The sequence below is a fragment of the Triticum aestivum genome, chromosome 3B, assembly GCF_018294505.1.
Source record: "Triticum aestivum cultivar Chinese Spring chromosome 3B, IWGSC CS RefSeq v2.1, whole genome shotgun sequence".
In the NCBI taxonomy this organism is placed as follows: domain Eukaryota; kingdom Viridiplantae; phylum Streptophyta; class Magnoliopsida; order Poales; family Poaceae; genus Triticum; species Triticum aestivum.
Window position 1 is genome coordinate 592,123,867 of NC_057801.1, and position 25,495 is coordinate 592,149,361.

A 25,495-nucleotide genomic window follows, 5' to 3' on the forward strand; every position below is an offset into this window, starting at 1 on the left:
TCTGGAAAAAACACTTCCATGATGAAGCTGGCCGCCAGGAGCCGGGCTATTTCTTCTCGAACAACTCTTCTTTTTTCTTCTGACAGGCGGCGCAAGGGCTGCCTGGCGGGCTTCACATCAGATCGGACATGTAACTTGTGCTCGGAGAATTCCGTCGGGACACCAGGCATGTCCTTGGGGGACCATGCAAAGATGTCGCGATTCTCATGGAGGAAATCGACGAGCTCGCCTTCCTGTAGTCGCCGGACACGGTTAGGATTCCCTTGGAACTCGGCATCTTCATCTTGAGGTAGGCGTAGTGGGGTACCGCCATGAACTTGGCCAGGGCGGGTCGGCCAAGCAATGCGTGATATGGGCTTTCAAGGTCCACCACCTCAAACCAAATTGGCTCTCGGCGGAAATGATCCTTGTCTCCGAAGAGGACATCTATCAGGATCTTGCCGATTGGCGAGCAGGAAAGGCCGGGGACGATTCCGTGAAACACAGTCCGGCTTCTATGAAGCTGTCTTCGCTTGATTCCTAGTTTCTCCATCTTATCCTTGTACAGGATGTTGATGCTGCTGCCTCCATCTATCAGCACTCGCGAGAAGCGAGCGGCCCATCTGTCCGTGGCAAGTGTGGCGCCTAGGACCAAGGCGTAAGAGCCTGGGCTCGGCATCACCTCTGGGTGATCAGCTCTGCTCCAACTGATAGGCTTTTCGGACCAATGCATGAACTCTGGAGTGCTTGATGCGACTGCATTTACTTCTTGCTGCTGTTGGCGCCTGCTGTGCCGGTCATCCGCCACACTGGTGAACACCACATAGGCTCCATGCTCGTCCAGGAACTCGTCTTGTATCGCGCCGACTGTCCTGACGGCCGGCTGCTGGGGCGGCTGCGGAGGAGGCGGCCCAGTAGGAGGGGGAGGGGGCAAGCCGTCCCCCTTGGCGATTTTGGTCAGCCAGTGACATTTCCTGGTGGTATGGTTGGACGGCTTCGTGCTGCTGTGGAACTTGTAGGGACCACACAGAGTCTGCTCGTAGGAGAAAGCCGGCAGCCAGTTGGACTTGCCGCCCTTCTGCCGCTTCGCCGGAGGCGGTCCCTCCAATTGCTGGTCCTCTGCCGTTGCCACCTGCCGACTGCTGGAAGTCGGCAGCGGGGCTTTGCGCTTCTGGTCATTCTGCTGCTGCCGCCGACTGGTGTCTCCAGCCGGAGCTCTCGGAGCCTGAGGGGCGACTTTGGTAGTTGCGCTGACCCGAATCTCTGCCTTCATGGAGGAGTCAGCCGTGGCGTATTTGTCCGTCGTGATCAGCAACTCGTCGAGGGTCTCCGGCTCGTCGCAGAGGAGCTTGTGCTTGAGGAGGGTGCCTTATCTACACCCGGCAGTAAAGCACTCGATGGCCTGCACCTCGTGCACGCCCTCGCAAGAGTTCCGGAGCTCGCCCCAGCGCGTGAGGTAGTCGCGAGTAGACTCATCAGGGCCTTGCACGCACAAGGAGAGCTGGCGTGGCTTGGGAGGTCGCTTGTACGTGCTCATGAAGTTGCGGACAAAAGCCTCGGTGAAGTCAACCTAGCTGTTGATGCTGCAAGGCTTCAGACTGTTTAACCATGTCCGGGCCGAGCCCTGGAGCATGAGCGGGACATATCTTACGGCAACACGCTTGTGGCCGTTCACTATGTTGACGGCCGTGGAGTAGTCGATCAGCCAATCTTCCGGCTTCACGGTGCCGGTATATTTGGGCGTGTCTCGGGGGAGCGTGAACCCTTTGGGAAAGGGCTCATCCCGGATGCGGGGTCCGAAGCAGGGGGGACCCAACTCGTCTTCTTCTTCAAGTGCCAGGGATCGGTGGAGTCGGTCGATCCGGTGGCGGGCATCATTCTCTCCGACTCCCTCTCGGCGGCCAAGGCAGTCGCCGAGAGTCGGATGTTCCACGGGCGGCGGGGAGACTCGCCTTTCTCCGCGAGGAGGGGGAGGCTGGTAGTCGTCCCGCCGTTCCACCGCTCTGGGGCGGCCATCTTGGTCGCGCTCAATGGTGATGTGAGTCCGGCTGTGGCTGACAGCCGGCTCCTTGTCCTTCTACCCACGGGCCCCGCCAGTCGGCGTCCGAGACGTCGCACCTTGGTCTCGGCGAGGCGGTGGTGTCACATCCCTAGTTCTGACAATGCCTAGTGCATGCATTAGAGTGTTACATCATGTTTAAATTTCATTTAAACCTGAGATGGGGATTCACTAAGCCCTAGAACCAAATGGATTCAACTAGGGTCAAATAAAACCTTTTTCATTGAACTCAAAATGTCCTCTAAAAATGTTCAACATTTCTGGTTTGAGGTGGAAGCATCTACCAAAAATGGTTTATATTTTTGCAGGACATATTTGGTCACTGAATTAAATCATATAGTATTTTCATTTGGGCATTTAAATGCTATTAAATATTTCAAATGCTCAAATAATCATAAACTAAAATGTTTACTGTTGCATATATTCTAAACAGTAGCCATGATTAGTTTCATGATTTTTGAAAGTGTCTGAGTATTTTTAATAAAGCCCTAAATTTACAGAATAATAGAAAACTGAGATAATTAGAAAAAGAGAGAGAGAAAGACCCGTACCTGGGCCACTTACCTGTAGCCGGCCCAGCTTCTGCGCGGCCCGTTACTGTGCAGCCCAGCTGCCAGTCATCTTCCTCCCCCTCGCCCCGAAGCAGCTGCGTGCTGGACGCACGCGCGCCGACGCCAGCCACCTCCTGCTTCGCCGTGGCAGCCTCCCCGACTTCCTCGCGACGCCACAGAGACGTCCCCGATCCCCTCTCACTTCTCCCTCGCTCTCTGGACCTCCCTCCCCCTCGCTCCTCTGTTTCCCCTCCCGCGACCGAGCGGAGCTCGCCGTCATCGTCGCCGTACCCATGGCCACCGGCCACCCCTAGCCTCGCCGATGCACCCAGGAGCTCCGCCTCGACCCCCTCTTCCTCCCCACCGATCCACAGCCCTCCGGAAGCCCTGCATCGCCGCCATCGCCGTCGTCTTCTACCTCGGACCCGCCGGCCATCTTCGTCAAATTTGCCGGCTCCGGACCGTCCCCGACCTCGCCGAGCGTCCCCTCGTCATCGCCGTGAGTCACTGACCCTCTCCCCTAACTCAGCATGCTCCCCTCCATGCCGTAGTGCCGTTCCCCACGAGCACCGAAGCCACCGTCCGCCATTGCTGCTGCACGCATAGCCTCCGTGCTCCCCTGGCCTCACTGAGCTGCTCTTAGTGCTCCCCATGACTAGCGGGTGCTGCCCAGCCTCTCCATTTGCTCACTGATGCACCGTAGCGACGCGCCCGAGCACCACCAAACACCATCGCCGCCAAAGCTCGTTGCCGGCATGAGTTCCGGCGACCCCACGACCTCCCACTTGGTCCTCTAGATGTGCGAGAGCAAGGGCCATCCCCTGGTTCCCTCAGCGCGCCAAGCTGACGCCTCTAGCGCAAGTCCGGCGTGCCCCCGCCGTGTCCTGTGGTCGCCGCCGGCTGGTCTCCGGTGACGCCGACGTGGCGCACTTACTTAGTCGCTAATGACCCTGCTAACAGCCCTATCTCTCACTGACATATGGGCCCCTCGCCCTTAACTAACCACGGTTAACCCCTGTTTAGTTTAAGTTAACCACAGTGGCCCCACGCGTCGGAGTTGACCTAGCTGATGTGGCCGTTGACCGGTCCCACCTGTCAGTGAGCTAAGCAGCCCTGTGACACTGACGTGTGGACCCCACACGTCAGGTTTGACCCTGACCGACCCCTGTTGACTTGCTGACATCATGCCAACGTCATGCTGACGCAGTAATGTTTTCTGGATTTAATTTAATTCTGAAATTCCAGAAAATGCCTAAAACTTCAATAAATCATAGAAAATTAACCGTAACTCCAAATTAAATAATTTATATATGAAAAATTATCAGAAAAATTCAAGGAATCCATTTGTACCATTTTCATGCATGATAGAACAACTTATAGCTGCTGTTTAGCACAAATCATACTAATGGCATTTAAATATCCACATATGGAGTTTGAATTTGAATCTTGGATTCAAACCAACTTCATTTAATCTGGTTTTAGGTGCATTAGCCCAAAACACATTCATATTGCCATGTCATGAGCATGCATCATATTGTGCATTGCATTGATTGTATTTCTTCCTTGTTGCCGGTATCTGTTCCCTCCCGGTAGACGATGTTCCGACGTTGTGATCGTTGACACTGATGAAGACTCAATGTTATCTTCAGAAGTGCCAGGCAAGCAAAAACCCCTTGTTCATTCCGATACAATCCTACTCTCTCGCTCCTGCTCTCTTTTACTGCATTAGGACAACACCGATTCATCTGTTACTTGCTGCGGTAGCTGAACCCCCTTTATCCTTTGCATGACCTGTCATTGCCACAGTAAATAGATGAAACCCACTAGCATGAGTAGGAGTTGTTTGAGCCCTGTTGTGCCTACTCATTCATGCTGGTTTGTCATGCCTGCTACTGCTTAGAGTTGAGTCAGGTCTGATTCATCGGGGATGAATCAGAGGTGTGTGAACATGTCCTACTGTGTGTGTGAGCTAAGTGTGTGAACACGATTTGGTAAAGGTAGCGGTGAGAGGCCATGTAGGAGTACATGGTGGGTTGTCTCATTGCAGCCGTCCTCAGGAACTGAGTTCTGTGTTTGTGATCCATGATTCAGCTACTACCATGCATTGGGCCCGAAACCAATGGACCCTCTCGGCTTCTTGATCACCCTTGTCCTCTGTCCAGGAGTTGCAAGTAGTTTCTGGTGTTTGTAGTATGCTGGAGGCCATGCGCAGCGCTGACCGTAGGGGTGGGCTGTGATGCGGTAGGCATGTGGCCGGGTAAACCGGGGGCCCGTTTGGTGTCTCGGGAACCCTGTTCACATCGTTTGGGGCTGTGAGAGAAACTCCGGCCGGAACTCCTCATGGATGGAACCTGAATAGGCGATAAACCTGGACTAGAGACTTGAGTGTTTAGGTAGGCCGTGGCCGACACCCACGTTGGGCTTCCGCTTGAAGGTTGCCGAGTACATGTCGTGTAAACGGCGGTAAGTGGTGAGAGCGTGTGTGAAGAAGTACACCCCTGCAGGGTTATCATCATCTATTCGAATAGCCGTGTCCGCGGAAAAGGACTTCTGGGTTGCTTATATCAGTTCATAGACAAGTGAAAGTGGATACTCTAAAATACGCAAGATAAGCGTGAGTGCTATGGATGGCGTTCTCGTAGGGAGACGGGAGCGGATCCATAGTGGTGTATTGATATGGTGAATATGTGGACTCGTGTGCGCCACCTCAAAAGAGTTACTTGCAGTCCTAGTTCAGGATAGCCACCGAGTCAAAGCTGGCTTGCTGCAGTTAAACCCCACCATCCCTTTGTTGATAATGATGCATATGTAGATAGTTCTGATGTAAGTCTTGCTGGGTACATTTGTACTCACGTTTGCCTATTTTATGTTTTTGCAGAGAGACTTCGGTCTCACTAGTAGTTTCGCGTGGACTTCGACGTTTAGCTTGATACCTCAGCTACGATCTTGTGCCCTCGGCAGGATCTGATAGATAGTCAGGCTTCTCAGCCTTTTTCATTTATAGATGTCTGTACTCAGACATGATAGCTTCCGCTTGTGCTTTGATTTGTATGCTCTGATTGTTGGGTCATGAGACTCATGTTTGTAATATCTCGCTCCTCGGAGCCTACTGATAAATTACTTGAGTCATAGAGTCATGTTGTGATGCCATGTTGTATTTGCACATATCGAGCATATTGTGTGTATTTTATTGGAATGCTTGGTATGTGTGGGATCTGACCATCTAGTTGTTTATCTTTAGTAGCCTCTCTTACCGGGAAATGTCTCCTAGTGTTTCCACCGAGCCATGGTAGCTTGCTACTGCTCCGGAACACTTAGGCTGGCCGGCATGTGTCCTTCATCGTTCCTGTGTCTGTCCCTTCGGGGAAATGTCACGCGATGAATACCGGAGTCCTATTAGCACGTTACAGCCCGGTTCACCGGAGTCCTGCTAGCCCAGTGCTACAGCCTGGATTCACTCGCTGATGACCGACACGTTCGATGCTGGGTCATGGATGCCTGTCCCTGTAAGTCTGTGCCACTTTGGGTTTACGACTAGCCATGTCAGCCCGGGCTCCTTATCATATGGATGCTAGCGACATTGTCATATACGTGTGCCAAAAGGCGCAAACGGTCCCGGGCTAAGGTAAGGCGACACCCGTGGGAATACCGTGCGTGAGGCTGCAAAGTGATATGAGGTGTTACATGCTAGATCGATGTGGCATTGAGTCGGGGTCCTGACAGTGTTAGTATCAGAGCCTGACTGCCTGTAGGATTACCAAGCCAAACTGGTCGAAGTTGAGTCTAGAAATTCTTAGTTATATAAGGGAATTGATTGTGGGATGGAACGTAAGGCTCTTTTACTCCTTATACCTCATGGCCTTCTGATCTGAGTCATCATCTTCTCTTCTACGGGGATTAAGAACTAGGCTATCTCTTCTTTCTATCAGGATCACGCGTTACTAATCCGTAGACTTATAAGATTGTTCGATTTAAGCTTGAGTCCAGTTCCTACTACTTCTGTATGTTAACTGATGATCTCGAAACCTTGATATTGTGCTTCTGAGTGGTTATGCCACCATTTTTGTGATTGTCTCAAATCTTTTCTGAGCATTTACAGCCGTTATGCTGTCCGAGGCATTCCAGGTTTCTAAATAGTCTGATGCATTTGCAAAATCCTTTCCCTCTGGTTTCGATGTTCCTTTATGCCAGCTCAATCACACTAATTGTTGAGTTGAGGTATTCTATTGCCTTGACATTATGTTGGAGTTACTATTATGACCCTAGGTGTCTCAGGGGATCATCTAGTAGTCTATCCATGATTTATGTTCCAGTGTGATGACTCTGGCCGTCATTATCGAAAGCATCCCGTGATGCCATTTAGTAGTAGGTATTCTATCCCTGGGTTCTGAACCCGAGATTCACTCCACCTACTTCATGTTGATAGTAATTGTTAGTGTTTTTAGGATATTAGTAACCTTTGCGATAGCCTTGAAGTCCGTGGTATCTTCTTCTTCCAAATACCATGAACTACCTATGGCAGAAGTTCCTCGTTGAACTGAAATATCACAGCAGGATTATTCTTGATGAGTTCTTCATTATTTATTGTGGCTCTGCCAGTTCTACCTTTCTGCATGGGTTATCCGGAAGAAATATGTTGAACTTCGTTCGACATGCTAATCCATGCATCCACAACTCAGAAAATTATATGTTCCTTTGAGTTGTCCCTCTTTAGTTGTCTACTGACCTTCGTCTATCAATTGATAGTCCAAAGGTATGCATGCATTCGTTATCGATGCCTATTACCCTTGTGGTCCGTCAAGCCATTCTGTCCCGAATGACTTGGAGAAACAAACTCCAGTACCTCATCCATATCTAGGATTGGGTCAAAGTAGTTGTATTCCGCAGATCAAATGCCAATCCAGCTTTTGGTTCTGTTCTACCTTGGAGTATTACCATCTTTATATCGGGATTGTTATAGGAATTGCACACCATCCTATGAACTCTTGGTACAGTGATACTTCTTGCCATCATTAGGCATTCCTCGGTCTTCGTGTTGATGCAACCGGAATACCGACAAATGAATTGTGATGTGTGAAATCAATACGCCTAGCAACCTCGTTGCTGGGTAGTTAAAGGACAATAATTTCATGCTTAGTGTGTTGGTTATTGAATCATCATTCTAAGATTGATCGTGCTACCTAGTCCATTCTCCTGGTTCACTCCTCGAGCGATGAGTTAGGATTATTTCAAATCCTTGCTCTATTGATCATATCGTCTTGCCCTGAAAAGCAAGATTGTTCTCGAGCTTAGTAACATATCGGTGGTTCGTGATTTTCTGAATATCTTCTCAGAAGTATTACCAGGTTGTCACCTGACCGCTATGTTGAGCTCGTGATCAAGTTGGCTTCATGTGAACCACCTTCTCTCCAAGAGTCGGTGTTAGATATCCCTGAGCTAGTTGGTTAAGCTAAACGACAACTTGGAGGATTGGAAGATAAAAGCTTGCCTGACTTAGTTCGTTCCAAAGGGATATCTTTGTGTAGTGTGTGTTGAAGAAAGATGATATCTTCATCGATTGGTCCCTGTGATCAGTTAATGGACCTATCATTCTTATCCAACCTTTGATTGGAGTATGGGCTATCATCCAATCAGACCAGAACCAACGATATTCGTAATGTTGTCTTACTCGTGGTTGATCCCTCGAGCATACACCATTATATCTTTTGGGTCTGACCAATGCTATCACTTGTTCACTTAACTATGGAATTCCTTTTAAAGGGAAACCCGGAAGAATTGTTGTTGAGCCCATTGACAACATCCTTATCTCCTCCATGATTTTGTTGAGCATTAAGCTAGTGTTGGAAACTTTTGAAAGCATTTCTTCATGCTAACTCATGAAGTATTTGTTTGATGAAAGGAGTGACTTTCTCTTATACACGTGCATATGGTGAAAGTTGCCGCCGTGAATTTGAGAAAGTTAGTTTTGCTTCCTTTGGAATCATCCCAAATCAGTCATGCACACGTGCGAAGTATTCTGTAGTCTGGAGACTTGCAACCTTCATTCTATATGTGTCCCTAGCACACTAAGCCACTTATTGACTTGTTCAAGGAAAAGAAGTCTATGCTTGGGATCTAATCCATGGACTTGCGTAAAGACTTCGATATCCTCGATGATGGTTCTCCACCTGAACTCGGTAGTGTTTAATTATAAGACTGCTACGTGGCCATGCTTGTCTGGGACAACGTGTTCACATGTTTGTAGCAGAACCAGCTCATGTTTTGGAGCTTACTATCGTAGTTCATTCCCCCGAGAATCCCGCAACATTATCTCGTCGATTTGTGTTGCAAACTTTCATTTTTCTTTCTAGACTTGATGAGTCTGGGATATCCTGACACCAACCAGATCTGAATCTCAGGCAGATGTGATGGTTGGAACATTTCCCAAGAATTATAATATTGGTCTCTCAATAACCGGCAAGGTGGATGTCGTGGCCAACACACCCATCCGGTAGACCTATTATTATAGTATCTTGTTTGAGGAAGTTGGCCACCTCCCCATAAGGATTTCGTAGGATTTACCTCCGTAACTATTCCTTATGGATTCTATTGCTTCCGAAGTCCGACCCTTACTTGATGTTCTAGTTATCAAACCATATCTATGAATGGGTTGCACTAGCACGTCAAGGAGAACATTGGAAGCGGAGTGCTAAATGTCTCTCGGTCGATCGTCCAGATTTTGTTCCTTGGCTCGCTAAGGTGAAATCTGAGAAAGTGTTATCCTCCTTTGCATCTGCATCGTCCATCCCTATTCATCATGGTAGTATGTTGTGTTGTCAGCACCCTTGACGCGGTTGTTGATAAAACCTTGATGATTGTGGAAATGCTCAAGTTCTTGAGAGCACGCACAAGCGCTACGTGTTATCATCGGCTCTAATTGGGATGCTCTCAGTTCCCTCGGCAATGCTGTGACCTTCTCAAACAGTGAATTCACTCCCTATTGTTGGGTTCTTCCCCAGTTACCAGAATCATTCCCAGCATTTGCATTTTGTTCCCAGCTTGCACCGCCAATGTGTCATTCTACCATGGGTCTCCTCCATTTCCGGTGATAAGCAAATTCATCCATTACGTTGTCTTCAACAAGGTAATCCACATCATCCAAGTCCGAGTATGCCATTCTACCGACCCCGCCAATCGATTGCTGTGATTTGCCTTAGGCTGATATAGAGAGTCTCAATGATCTCTATATCAAAGGTAATTCTTTTTGCCACTTAAGGGGATAATCTACGAATCAACTTCCCCTCCTCCAGGATGTTTCGTCGTGGTATCATGGCAACTCAACTCCTCGCTACGTTGACAATCGTTTACCACCTTCTTAGGTTTGGAATTGTTGTCCACCTAGTGAACCTTCGTCATCTGTTTCTTTCCACCCCTCTTGATGTGTATCTTGTGTCTCAACCCGAGAGATGGTCCTATGTCTCATTCCGTGAGTTGTTCGATCTTCGAGAAGATCGACCCTTCTAGAGTCTCCTTCTTCCCTCCATGTCATGTTGACAGGATTTCTCAGAGCAAGACTTCAAGACAATGATGGTGATCGAATCAACGTTCAACTGAAGTGCACCCTGGATCGTGAAGATTATACCAGTTGCGTTCACCTTTCACCTTACCCTACGCTTGAATCTCGAGACGAGATTCTTGTTTAGTGGGGGTGAGTTGTCACATCCCTAGTTCTGACAATGCCTAGTGCATGCATTAGAGTGTTACATCATGTTTAAATTTCATTTAAACCTGAGATGGGGATTGACTAAGCCCTAGCACCAAATGAATTCAACTAGGGTCAAATAAAACCTTTTTCATTGAACTCAAAATGTCCTCTAAAAATGTTCAACATTTCTGGTTTGAGGTGGAAGCATCTACCAAAAATGGTTTATATTTTTGCAGGACATATTTGGTCACTGAATTAAATCATATAGTATTTTCACTTGGGCATTTAAATGCTATTAAATATTTCAAATGCTCAAATAATCATAAACTAAAATGTTTACTGTTGGATATATTCTAAACAGTAGCCATGATTAGTTTCATGATTTTTGAAAGTGTCTGAGTATTTTTAATAAAGCCCTAAATTTACAGAATAATAGAAAACTGAGATAATTAGAAAAAGAGAGAGAGAGAAAGACCCGTACCTGGGCCACTTACCTGTAGCCGGCCCAGCTTCTGCGCGGCCCGTTACTATGCAGCCCAGCTGCCAGTCATCTTCCTCCCCCTCGCCCCGAAGCAGCTGCGTGCTGGACGCACGCGCGCTGACGCCGGCCACCTCCTGCTTCGCCGTGGCAGCCTCCCCGACTTCCTCGCGACGCCACGGAGACGTCCCCGACCCCCTCTCACTTCTCCCTCGCTCTCTGGACCTCCCTCCCCCTCGCTCCTCTGTTTCCCCTCCCGCGACCGAGCGGAGCTCGCCGTTATCGTCGCCGTACCCATGGCCACCGGCCACCCCTAGCCTCGCCGATGCACCCAGGAGCTCCGCCTCGACCCCCTCTTCCTCCCCACCGATCCACAGCCCTCCGGAAGCCCTGCATCGCCGCCATCGCCGTCGTCTTCTACCTCGGACCCGCCGGCCATCTTCGTCAAATTCGCCGGCTCCGGACCGTCCCCGACCTCGCCGAGCATCCCCTCGTCATCGCCGTGAGTCACTGACCCTCTCCCCTAACTCAGCATGCTCCCCTCCGTGCCGTAGCGCCGTTCCCCACGAGCACCGAAGCCACCGTCCACCATTGCTGCTGCACGCATAGCCTCCGTGCTCCCCTGGCCTCACTGAGCTGCTCTTAGTGCTCCCCATGACTAGCAGGTGCTGCCCAGCCTCTCCATTTGCTCACTGATGCACCGTAGCGACGCGCCCGAGCACCACCGAACACCATCGCCGCCAAAGCTCGTCGCCGGCATGAGTTCCGGCGACCCCACGACCTCCCACTTGGTCCTCTGGATGCGCGAGAGCAAGGGCCATCCCCTGGTGCCCTCAGCGCGCCAAGCTGACATATGGGCCCCACGCCCTTAACTAACCACGGTTAACCCCTGTTTAGTTTAAGTTAACCACAGTGGCCCCACGCGTCGGAGTTGACCTAGCAGATGTGGCCGTTGACCGGTCCCACCTGTCAGTGAGCTAAGCAGCCCTGTGACACTGACGTGTGGACCCCACACGTCAGGTTTGACCCTGACCGACCCCTGTTGACTTGCTGACGTCATGCCAACGTCATGCTGACGCAGTAATGTTTTCTGGATTTAATTTAATTCTGAAATTCCAGAAAATGCCTAAAACTTCAATAAATCATAGAAAATTAACCGTCACTCCAAATTAAATAATTTATATATGAAAAATTATCAGAAAAATTCATGGAATGCATCTGTACCATTTTCATGCATGATAGAACAACTTATAGCTGCTGTTTAGCACAAATCATACTAATGGCATTTAAATATCCACATATGGAGTTTGAATTTGAATCTTGGATTCAAACCAACTTCATTTAATCTGGTTTTAGGTGCATTAGCCCAAAACACATTCATATTGCCATGTCATGAGCATGCATCATATTGTGCATTGCATTGATTGTATTTCTTCCTTGTTGCCGGTATCTGTTCCCTCCCGGTAGACGATGTTCCGACGTTGTGATCGTTGACACTGATGAAGACTCAATGTTATCTTCAGAAGTGCCAGGCAAGCAAAACCCCCTTGTTCATTCCGATACAATCCTACTCTCTCGCTCCTGCTCTCTTTTACTGCATTAGGACAACACCGATTCATCTGTTACTTGCTGCGGTAGCTGAACCCCCTTTATCCTTTGCATGACCTGTCATTGCCACAGTAAATAGATGAAACCCACTAGCATGAGCAGGAGTTGTTTGAGCCCTGTTGTGCCTACTCATTCATGCTGGTTTGTCATGCCTGCTACTGCTTAGAGTTGAGTCAGGTCTGATTCATCGTGGATGAATCAGAGGTGTGTGAACATGTCCTACTGTGTGTGAGCTAAGTGTGTGAACACGATTTGGTAAAGGTAGCGGTGAGAGGCCATGTAGGAGTACATGGTGGGTTGTCTCATTGCAGCCGTCCTCAGGAACTGAGTTCTGTGTTTGTGATCCATGATTCAGCTACTACCACGCATTGGGCCCGAAACCAATGGACCCTCTCGGCTTCTTGATCACCCTTGTCCTCTGTCCAGGAGTTGCAAGTAGTTTCTGGTGTTTGTAGTATGCTGGAGGCCGTGCGCAGCGCTGACCGTAGGGATGGGCTGTGATGCGGTAGGCACGTGGCCGGGTAAACCGGGCGCCCGTTTGGTGTATCGGGAACCCTGTTCACATCGTTTGGGGCTGTGAGCGAAACTCCGGCTGGATCTCCTCATGGATGGAACCCGAATAGGCGATAAACCTGGACTAGAGACTTGAGTGTTTAGGTAGGCCGTGGCCGACACCCACGTTGGGCTTCCGCTTGAAGGTTGCCGAGTACATGTCGTGTAAACGGCGGTAAGTGGTGAGAGCGTGTGTGAAGAAGTACACCCCTGCAGGGTTATCATCATCTATTCGAATAGCCGTGTCCGCGGAAAAGGACTTCTGGGTTGCTTATATCAGTTCATAGACAAGTGAAAGTGGATACTCTAAAATACGCAAGATAAGCGTGAGTGCTATGGATGGCGTTCTCGTAGGGAGACGGGAGCGGATCCATAGTGGTGTATTGATATGGTGAATATGTGGACTCGTGTGCGCCACCTCAAAAGAGTTACTTGCAGTCGTAGTTCAGGATAGCCACCGAGTCAAAGCTGGCTTGCTGCAGTTAAACCCCACCATCCCTTTGTTGATAATGATGCATATGTAGATAGTTCTGATGTAAGTCTTGCTGGGTACATTTGTACTCATGTTTGCCTATTTTATGTTTTTGCAGAGAGACTTCGGTCTCACTAGTAGTTTCGCATGGACTTCGACGTTTAGCTTTATACCTCAGCTACGATCTTGTGCCCTCGGCAGGATCTGATAGATAGTCAGGCTTCTCAGCCTTTTTCATTTATAGATGTCTGTACTCAGACATGATAGCTTCCGCTTGTGCTTTGATTTGTATGCTCTGATTGTTGGGTCATGAGACTCATGTTTGTAATATCTCGCTCCTCGGAGCCTATTGATAAATTACTTGAGTCATAGAGTCATGTTGTGATGCCATGTTGTATTTGCACATATCGAGCATATTGTGTGTATGTTATTGAAATGCTTGGTATGTGTGGGATCTGACCATCTAGTTGTTTATCTTTAGTAGCCTCTCTTACCGGGAAATGTCTCCTAGTGTTTCCACCGAGCCATGGTAGCTTGCTACTGCTCCGGAACACTTAGGCTGGCCGGCATGTGTCCTTCATCGTTCCTGTGTCTGTCCCTTCGGGGAAATGTCACGCGATGAATACCGGAGTCCTGTTAGCCCGCTACAGCCCGGTTCACCGGAGTCCTGCTAGCCCAGTGCTACAGCCTGGATTCACTCGCTGATGACCGACACGTTCGATGCTGGGTCATGGATGCCTGTCCCTCTAAGTCTGTGCCACTTTGGGTTTACGACTAGCCATGTCAGCCCGGGCTCCTTATCATATGGATGCTAGCGACATTGTCATATACGTGTGCCAAAAGGCGCAAACGGTCCCGGGCTAAGGTAAGGCGACACCCGTGGGAATACCGTGCGTGAGGCTGCAAAGTGATATGAGGTGTTACATGCTAGATCGATGTGGCATTGAGTCGGGGTCCTGACAGGTGGGTCGTCGTTTTGGCGCCGCGGCGCCTCGGTGCGGCAGCCGGCACCATTCTGCGCGGCGGCCGCGTCGAGGAGCTGCTGAACTCGCTCCGTCATTATGCGGCGCTCTTCGCCTTCGAAGTTGTCGAGCTCGTCTGCCGCCGCCTGGGTGGCACAGATATTCTCTGCGGGCGTGGCGTACACAGGGCGATGAGCCCCGAAGAGGTTTGCGATTGCCGCGCCGCGCTGTCGGGCCGCGCCTAGGCGGCTAGGCCCAGTTGGAGCCGACGAACCGCCTACGGCGTGATCCATCTCTCGTTGGTAAGCTTCTGACAAGCGCCTCATGCTTGCCAGCTTCTTCGCGCCCTCGATGAGCTGAAGGCGGAGCGCCTCCAGCGTCCCGGCATCGGCGTCTTCCGAAATCGGTGCTGCAAGGTCTCGCAGGGCCGCGTCCAACGGGTCATGTGCTCCTTCGCCGGAGCGCTCGCCGTGTTCTAGGACGATGACCTCGGTGACAGTGCTTCCGCCGCTCCCCGCGTATGAGAGCGGTTCGTCGTAGACCACCACGTTGGTGGGGAACGCGTCGAGCGACGCGGTGTCGGAGTCGACCAGCATCGGGTCGGTGGATCCTATGGACTCCAGGTCCGCGGCAGGCTCGCCGGCGATGTGGAGTTGGTCGAGGAGGCCCGCGAGGAGGCTCTCAGGGGCACTCGTGCCTGCGTCGGATGTAGGCTCATTGGAGAGGCGAACCTCACCGATAAGATCAGCGAGGCAGTTGGCCGCACAGGCGATCTCCGCGCCATGCAATGCGTCGGCACAGACGCCATCCGGCGTGCCGGGCTGGCTGCGCTCGCCGGGAAGGAACAGGGTTCCCGTCCAGAGCAGATCTCCGGACGATGGTACACCTCGCCCCACGGTGGGCGCCAAATGTCGGGGGTTGGATACGACATATGCCAAAGGATGGCTTATCATGGTGGGAGCGAGTAGAACGTCGTCGGTGCCTGGAAGCGGGATGAGGCGAAGACATGCACGCCGGCGAAACTTACCCAGCTTCAGGGCTCTCCTAGGAGATAACACCCCTACTGCTGCTCTGCGGGGTCTCCGCATGATCACTCAAGCAAGGTGACTACAATGGTGCTCCTAGAGCTGTTTCGGGAGGCAGGAGAGGGCAAGGCTAGTTCTCTCCTCCCATGCTATCTGGTCTATCTCTATTCAGGTCAGAACCCTTTGCATGGGTGCCCCGGGGGGTTTATATAGGCCTACCCCCCGGGGGTACAATAGTAATACGGCTGGGCGCGGGTCCCAGCCGTTTGTCTCTCAGGCCACCGTCCTTCCCGCCGGCTTCTTGGGCCCGCCGACTGGCGGGTCACGCGGACAGGCTTGATACTGTAGCGACACTCCTGGTGACGCAGGCTTGGTCATTAGGTCATGGGAACAGTGCCGCCGTCTATCGGGCGATGACCGTCGCCATTCCCCATCTTATCTGGTTAATGGCACGTGGGGCCTTGGGGAGGAGTCGGCCGACTCCAGGGAGGCCGACTCCCACAGGTCCGTCTTCGGGTGCCCAGGCCGTCTTCGGCCCTCCCACTGACAGGCATTCCCGCCGCCTTTGGGTCGTACAGGCCGGCGTCATGGGCATAGTGTACTGCGCACTGTGCCTGAGGTTAGGGCAGGCATGGCAACAGTGCCGCGCCTCGCCGGAGATCTTCCAGCGATACGGCTCACTGTAGCCATGCCGGCCCTTCGTGAGCAGGGGGAAACGGCCACGCCGTGACCGTACCCCGCATCGTACTTCGGGATGAGGGAGGAGTCACGGGCCGACTCTCCAAAGTTGGCCTCTTTGGAGGTCGCCAGCTTGGAGTCGGCCTCTCTGGAGGTCGCCAGCTTGGAGTCGGCTTATCTCGGAGTCGCCGTCTGGGACTCGGCTTGAGGGGCGCGGCCGGCCCCGATGTCTTGAAAGGTCTTGGGGCTCGGGTTAGCCTACCCATGGCCCATTACTCCGACGCTGACCTCGGCGGTGCCGGATGTTGGACGGCGGCAAGTAGGACGCGTGGCTGACGGTGCTCCTGTCGCCGGCCACCAGCATGGCCACCACTTGTGCGGTCGCGTCCGCGTCCGGCTATGCTACTATTGCATCGTGAGTGGCGACTTGAGCGAGGACGGCGACCTCAAGCTTCATCCCCGAAGACAAGCTCTCCCATACAGTGTTCACACTTGTCGTCATGGAGGATGTGGTGCCAGGTAGGAGGATGATGTACTATGGTGTGGAGGTTAGCTGGGCGTTGCCGCTTTAAGTAGCGCATTCCGGTGAGGCCAAATGTCCGAGTGCGTCATTAAGTTGCCGGAGTTGGTTCCTCGGGCACCGAGCCTCTTAACAACGACATACTAACGGACGGCAAGAATGCGGGCAGCTGGCGGCGGCTGGGAATGCACCAAACAACAGAGCAAGGGACGAGGGTTTTCGTGTGCCAGGGTAGTCAGCTGCGGTCGTGGCAACGTTGGAGATGCCCTTTGCTCACATGCGATCCCCGCATGTCATTGAAAAAGCAAGACGACCAAGCATGGTCTTAGGTCCTGAGGATGCAGTTGGCCGTGCTACACCACTCCGCGGACGCGTCGCGGCGCCCCGTGCATCCTCGATGAGCCGGGTGTTGGGGTGTGTTTGGATTGTGGCCAAAGTGCACCTTACCAAAATTTTGGTCATGACCCAAAGATTGGTCTTTGTTTGGATGGTTGACATTTTTTTGGCATGCCAATGAACTCTAGCCAACTCTAGTTCATTTTTCTTGCCAATATCGGCCAAATCATGGGCAACCAATACCTCAACCAAAATTTTGGCTACCCAATGCTTTGATGGGGCAACCTTGGGCACAAATCAAACATACCGTTGGTCGTGCAAAAGCACTAACGCCGCCCTCGGCACACTGAAACATCCCGTGTCTAGCGACGATATGAGCGTGTCGCTCACCGCAGTCGCCGTGTCCAGAGGCGGTGCTAGAGCTGCACCATGTTGTTGGCCCCAACGACCCACATGAACAGTTGTCGGTGGCGAGGAGGTCGTGGGCCAGCTTCTCCATTGGACTAGTCTGCGCTACATCATCCCGACGGGTGTGCCCTACATGTCGGTTTCCCTGTTTTCCCGGCCATATTCGAGCGTTAGTGCTCCGCATTGCGCATCAGGCCTTTCACTATGTAGGCCAAGCGAGACAACTTATTGTTTATTTCAGCCGTTCAAGTATAATCATGTGGCGTTTGCTTATTTCTCATTCCTCTGCAACCCTCTTCTCCATCGATCATGTCGCCCTCCGGTCGAGTACATCCTCCCGCATGCCTCATTTGAACATTCCGCCGAGTATCATTCGCATGTACCCACCCTAGTCCTCTTTCAATCGATCTCCGGACCCCGAGAAGAAATCAAGAGAGAACGAGTGGGGGCACGTGATACCTAAGGCGGATTCAAAATTTTGAACAGGTGATCATAGCATCCGCAAGTCATATATAAAGGGTATTCAATGTTTGTTTCGTTTTTGAACGTACAATATACTCCCTCCTATCCTTTCTAGTTTACATATAAGTTTTATGTGCAGTCAAAGTATCTCTACTTTGATCAAAAAAGTATCAACATTCAACAATGCCCAATCAATATTGTTAGATTCGTACATACTCCTAGATTTGTACTCGAGATGGTTTCCAATTTGTTTTCAACCACGTGAATGTGCTTGTTCTCGCGCATGCTCTTCCTACTAGGATTTAGCCACGTATAGCCAGTCCAATAGTAACCTTTTAAGCTCCCTATCCAATAGTACACGTGGAGTACTGACAACATCTGTACTCCCTCCTTCCATTTATATAGGGCCTATGTGGAGGAGAGAGATGTGAAAAAGTAAGGGGAGTGAGCTCTCATGCAAGAGCATTAGCTATATACGCATTCCTAGTTAAATAGTACAATAAATATGAAGAAGAGATAGAGAGGAGATGGAAAAAATACTAATACAATAGCCAACCTTATATATTTTTTAGCGGGAAATAGCCAACCTTATAGCCCACACTACCATATGAGTGCATATAATAGATGATGGCTATAGATGACATGGAAGTCCATCATAGCCATTGATTGGCTATATTATTAACCATGCTCTAATGCATTTTTACAACCGCATTTGACTATTGACAAGACTAATAGTACATGAGATGTATAATGTGAAAATCATATCATCGGAAACTCCTTTCACATACGAATTTGACTGTATGCTTTGTGTAAGTTGCATGTCATATATTATTACTCTAACATTTGGTCAAAGTTAGCCTCGAAAAATGCATTAGGCCCTGTATAGTAAATGGAAGGAGGGAGTAGTAGTGGAAGTGGATCCTCTGACGTAGGTATCCCTGCCTTACCCTCCCTTTCAGTCACTTACTGGCGGACCCCATGCTTGCTAGGCCCCGCATGTCAGTTATTCAATGGGTTCGGCCGCGTTAGGGGATCCTCATCCGTAGTATACTCCCTTTGTTTTTATTTACTCCGCATAAAATAGAGGGAGTGGTATTATAATAAATGACGTGGGCGGGGAGGGGGAGGGACGTCGGTTTGCTCTGAACTGCGGTCCCACAAGCGAGCGAAAATGCAAGACAAAACGCGTTCCATTCGATGAGCTACGTGGAGGGTCTAGCATGCCTGGCTGCAACGCGAATGCGACAAGAGCGATGTACAGTCAAAACCGATTGACTGGTCGTCATCGGAACCACTATTCACACCAGAACCTTCGCTGCTCGGCCTACGCCAGCCACTTCCCTAAAACCACACCTAATCTCCAACCCATTCCCCCACCTTTCGATCCCCTAGCCCGCATCAAGCTTCCCCTAGTTCGTCGGAAAGCCATGGTGCGCTACAAGATCACTTACTACAAGATGCTGACGTCGGAGCGCCGCGCAGAAATCACGGTGGCGGTCGGCTCCACAGACGTCGGTTTCCAAGCTCGCTTTGCGGCGGGCCAATACCCGAGTTCTCTGGAGCCAAGCTACGAGGAGGAGGAAGTCGATCCAATGTTCATGGCGGAGGTCGCGGCGCAGAAGGCCCCCGATGGGTATGAGACGATGGACATCGACTTCGTGCCAGCGTCTGAGTCCCCCATTGTGCAGGCGGACCAGCGGTTCAACATGGCGATACTAAAGGAGGACCGGGAGGCAGAGGCTCAACTCGACGCAGAGCACGCGCATGCCGGACGTCCTCAACTTGAACTGGGCTGTGCTCTCTTCCATGCAAAGCGCCCACATGCTCCGCGTGAACGAGTAGCTGGAGGCCGAGGACAACCACGGTGCGGAGACACACGTCAGCAGCTACGGCTGGTTCACGCTGGTAGCCAAAGATGACGAGGTCGTCTATTTCCGCGAGTAGTGATAGTTTTTCTTTATGTTGTTGTTTTGATGGATCTTTTGCTGTGTAAAAACATATATTTGTTATGCAAGTCGCTTGACTTGGGTCAGTCTAAAATTTCAGGCGGTTGGATGAATATCCTACGTCTCCTAACCCTTCTTTCCTTCTTCCTCACCCCTTCTTCTTCCCTGACATACGGTTGGATAAACATACTCTATGAACGAAAATTATGTGTCAGTGGTAGGATGGCTGAGTTTGGTTTGTTCACATGCGATAGCACGTGTCAGTGAGGGTTCCCTTGGTTGGGTTTGCGGCATGTAGGAGCGACTGTGTGAGGGTGTGGTGCGACCGCAGCGTGCAAGAGCGAGCGTGTGAGGGTGCGGTGCGACTGCGATAGCCGTGCGCAAGTGTACCTCTTTCTCATTTTAAAAACTTTAGGCAAGCTTGGCAAAAAAATTGTGGCAAAGTTTGGCAACGCAAGGCCTAGATCCAAACAGGATAAGTATGTACGTACTAGGAGTACTAGTTTTAAAAAAGAAAGGTGGGGTTTTCCTTCGCGGGATATAATCGATACAAATCCTCGTTTCACGTGTCAATTAATGCGTATTTTTTCTCCAAAGACAAAAGAGCTAACCATCTCACTCCTCATCGCTTGATTAATGCAGCGCCATGCAAACCAACCTTCTCACTTCCGCATGCATGCAGTGGATATTAATGTCCTTGGTTGCTAGTACGAGGCAAACCCCATCAATGTTGCCTTGATTAGTGTTAGTGGCCTTTTGCAAATTGTAATTTTGATATACTGGCCTTGTGTACAAAAAAATTGAGGTAGTAACTATATTTGACTTCCTTCCCCATTGCGGTGACATCGATGATATCTTCTTTTTGTGGTTTGGCGAAGTGCGTTCGACGGAGAACACCATTGAGGGAGACCATGGTAAGTCGTTCGCAAGTGCCGCCTGCAAGCCAAGACAACCGCCTTATTTGCATCCAAGAAGTCCGTTGAACCAAAGTACGCGTAAATGTACTAGTACTACTAGTACACAATAGCGTTGTTCGTCCAGCTTAGTGCGGTAAGATGGTTTCTCGAAGAAGACGATGCAGAAGCAGAGTAGTGAAGAGTGAAATGATGGTTGCTTCATTCGTGCTTTTGTGATTTGACGCCTCACTTCTTTGTGATTTGTGATAGAAGGGATAGGGGAGTAGACCTTGTGCTCTATGCTGTGCTACATGCGTCCAAGCATGGGAGAAAGAGGAGAGACGTTGCATTTTTCTATTCCTTCAATCAATCAATTAGGGAGCTTCGGTTCCATCTTTTTGGCTTTGGCAACACTATTCACAATGGTTCCCATGATGCCAAAAGCTATTTTCACATTTGGCTACACATTGTGGATGCCCATAACCGTACCACTTGGTTTTGCTCCTGTGTGCTATCTATACAAATCTCAATTATATTGATCTAAAAAATTATAGAATGAAGATTAGTAAAAAGGAGGTGATTTTGCCGCGCGGATGGCGGGGGAGGTTTCTTATTTTCAAAGGACGTTGTCCTAGCGGTTTGCTAACATGTGGTCCCACATGTCAGTGCTTTACCAAGACGATCTTCGTCCCACATGAGGCAGAAGAACGGCAGAAGCAATACGTGGTTAAGTTGAAGAAGATGAGGGAGAAGCGGATTCAACTTAACTGCGGCAGAAGCAACGAGTGAAATGATGGTTGCTTCGTACCTCCAACTTCTTTTTTTAGCATTATTACTTTGTCCCTCCAACTTAACTGCGGGAAAGGTGTGGCTTTGTGATTTGACGCCTCATTGCTCTTTACTACACCGGCGCCATGACTGGGGTGCTTCACCCCGGCTGCTCTGCATTGTATTCCGGTATGGCACATGGACCCGGTAGCTTGATGTCCCACATGTCGGCGAGAGGGACTAGAATATTTATGAAAGCGAGCGCTCCACTCCTACGACGGAGGAGTACACGACATGACGGCCCAGTGAATTATCACTTGTACTGTATAGTACTATAGTTTTGCTGTTTCACACGATCCATCGATACAAACCTGATTAAACAGGAAAGGGCGGGATTTTTCCCGCGCGGTAGATGATACTGGCCATACATTTCAAAGGCAATTTTAATGTATGCAAACTTAATAATTAAGGCCTTTCCCAGTGCTCCACGGTGTATAGGTGTTAAGGACGCCACATAGGTAGAAAAATGATGTGGCAAAGCAATTAAAGAGGAGAGAGAGGATTATGGTGACCCCAACAAGAACCAATGCTAAGCAAGTGAACCTAGACAAAAAGACTACCAACCAATACATGAAGGAGTTTTATTACTAAACAATTAAATAGAGAAGGATTAGCTACAAAACCTAAGCACCAATGCATTGGGGACATTAGTTGCTAAGCATTTTAATGCACTTAGCACCCCACTTTAGCACCAATGCATTGGGAGAGGTCTAAGTAACAATATGATATCTAGTAAAACTAAAAACACATATGATTTAGTGTGTTAAGAGTGTAGTAGTAGTGCTGTATTGCATAGTTGTTAGATGTAACATGCGAGAACGTGTAGAGATGTAGTTTTGGAGGGCCTATAGAGAGAAACGCGTAATACGGTCACCGAACTTCAGAATAAGCTAATTATGGTCACTATATAGTTGTGCGGTGATTATACAGTCACTTGCTCACGGTTCAACATCGGATTGCACTCTGTTGACCGGCCAAATAGTCTGTGTGGCGCCATGTTGACTAGTTAAATTGACCACATTCCTTGTGGGTCCCACCTGTCAGTTCGCATAGGGAAAAGGTCAGATAAACACAAATTTATGCAGGCGCGACAAGACTCCAACCCGTGCACGGGAATCACCTGGTTGTGTATGTGTCTGTCAGGGCCTGATGTATGCGCATGCACGTGTAGGTTGAGCACTTGAGCATGAGAGTGTGTGTTGGTCGTGTGGTGTACTGGTGTGTGCATGCATGCGTGCGTGTGTGCGTGTGAGTGTTGTGTGCGTGTGTGGCTGCGTGTGTACATGTGAGTGTTGCATGCGTGTGTGGGTGCATGTGTTTGTGTGAGTGTTGCGTGCATGCAGTTCGTGTGCATGCGTGCGTGTGTGTATAATCACCACACCAGCTCCTGTGTGTTAAAACAAACGGCTCAGCATACCAATACAAGGCCACCTTGTCCGATGTGCCCGCGGTCATGACTTCATACCACCGTCCAAATATTTGTTTTGTCGTTTGTTTTCATTCTTACTAGCAAGATGCCGGGGCGTTGCACGTAACATCAAGATGCATTTGTATGACTAGTTTATCTTGTGAGAGAAAAGGATGAACGAGGGAAGGCCTTATTTGCAAATGTGGAGAGGTGTGTGGTTACCTTTATGCAAAATTGCCATAGTTTCTTTCCTATCCGTCAGATACAAATCGGACGACCTATATTGCAGGATGGCAGGCACACCATCATCACCAACTCTGTTTTTTATAAGAGTGTATTTTATGTATTTTATAAGAGTGTAGATGTAGAGTAGATACAAGCCGACAGGTGGGCACGATGGTAGTGAGATAATGTGATGCAACACTAGAGGTGCCACGTGGAGCGTTTAACTGGTCAACTAGTCATGTCATGAGCAAATACAGAGTTGTATGGTGAGCCCATGACTGTATAATAACCACTAAACGTAAATGGTGACCATAATGAGTGGATTCTGAAGTCCAATGTACATATCGTGCTTTTGCTTCAAATACAATGATTGTCATTGCATATATCGCGAGAGAAAGATGAAACATGCGTGAATTTTCTAGGGGCTTACTTTTAGAGGACCTGGAGATAGTTTTGCGTGCATACGTGAAAGGGGCGTACAGGGGGGTATGCGATGGAGAGAGAGATGCTCTTCGTTTCTCTTTATTATGACTAACTTTGTATATAGTATAAAAATATACAAATTCACAATGCGGAATAAATATCATTGTGGGCACCATGCAATGAAAATTAGCGTTCGTACTCCTCCATATAACTTTGTAATGTTGTATATATGTAGAAACTCTAAAATAATTTTTTGGCCACACTTTATTCAAAAGGAATGTTGTATGCGAAATAAATGTGAAGAGAGGGCTTTTTAGATCAATGGGGTACGTGATGCAACATGTGTGAATGTGTAGTTGATGCATTTGGCGGGGCCTAGAGAGGTATGTGTGTGTATTACGTATTCGTGAGAGGCATGAATAGAGGTGCCGACGGGGGGGCATGGGAGAGATAGCACGAGAAATGAGAGTGGTCTAGAGAGAGAGAGACGAATATGACATCACGACGAGAGATTCCATTCTCTTGAGTGAGTATATGCAAGGGGGGAGTGTCGGTGTCAAAACCGGCGGACCTCGGGTAGGGGGTCGCGAACTGTACGTCTAAGGCTAATGGTAACAGGAGATAGGGGACACGATGTTTTACCCAGGTTTGGGCCCTCTCGATGGAGGTAATACCCTACTTCCTCCTTGATTGATCTTGATGATATGAGTATTACAAGATTTGATCTACCACGAGATCGTAGAGGCTAAACCCTAGGAGCTAGCCCATGATTATGATCGTTGTTGTCATACGGACTAAACCCTCCGGTTTATATAGACACCAGAGGGGGCTAGGGTTACACCGAGTTGGTTACAGAGAAGGAAATCTACATATCCGAATATCCAAGCTTGCCTTCCACGCAAAGGAGAGTCCCATCTGGACACGGGACGAAGTCTTCAATCTTGTATCTTCATAGTCCAACTGTTCGGCCAAAGTATATAGTCCGGCTGTCCGAGGACCCCTTAATCCAGGACTCCCTCAGGGAGGGAATAGAGGCACCAGGAGAAATTTTGTGTGTGTGTGTGGTGTTTGTGTTGGTATGTGTGGGTGTGAGAAGATAATGAGACGTGGGGGCAGAGGGTGTGTCACCGCGTCAGGTCCGGTGGGTCGAGGTGAGGCCGTTCATTCGGTTCCGTCCTGCGCCACATTGGTTGGCCCGTGACGCATTTAGGAAGACCCATGGATGACTAGTCGTACAAGACAAAGATAGCAGAATTGTGAAGGACTCTGTGTCCACTGACAAATCCGGCTAGGATTTGTAACCCTAGGTTCTAGGACTAAGGTAACCCCTTTATCTCTGATATTACTATTCATCCAACCTAACTTTAAGGGGCATCCTACAGAATGCTCTGCTAGAATCATACTCGTCGATTAGGAAGAGAGGTGTGAGACAATGCGTGAGAGACAGGCCTAAAGATAATGTGCGTACATGAGACACATAGGCAGGTCCATGTATATAGATAGGGTCGATGGGGATTGTGCGTGTGTATGCTTGCGAGAGGAAGAGTGCTTGTGATAAAGGTTAGTGAAAACAGTTGTAAATGGTTACGAGAGGGAGGGAGGGTTATATCTAGAGCATGTGCGCGAGAAATACACCTCGGGAGAGAGTGTGTGAGCATGTGTGAGAGACCACCGATGGAGAGTGAAACTACATGTAAAAGACTAATGTACACATTGATTAAAGATATAAATTGTATCCAAATATTAGGATGGGATCATGATATTTGCAATTCGCGTAAGGAGCGGTCATTGATCCATCAGACATCTAGATTCTATCGAATTTGAGCATGTCTACGTTATTATTCGACACAATTGATCCACATAGTTAGTATTTTGAACTCCAGACAATGCATCACTTTAACAATCGAATATAAACGCGAGTATAGTTCATGTTGTGTGTGTAAAGGAAATTATACATACGAAAATTACACAATGAACATTATAAATAGCTACCTA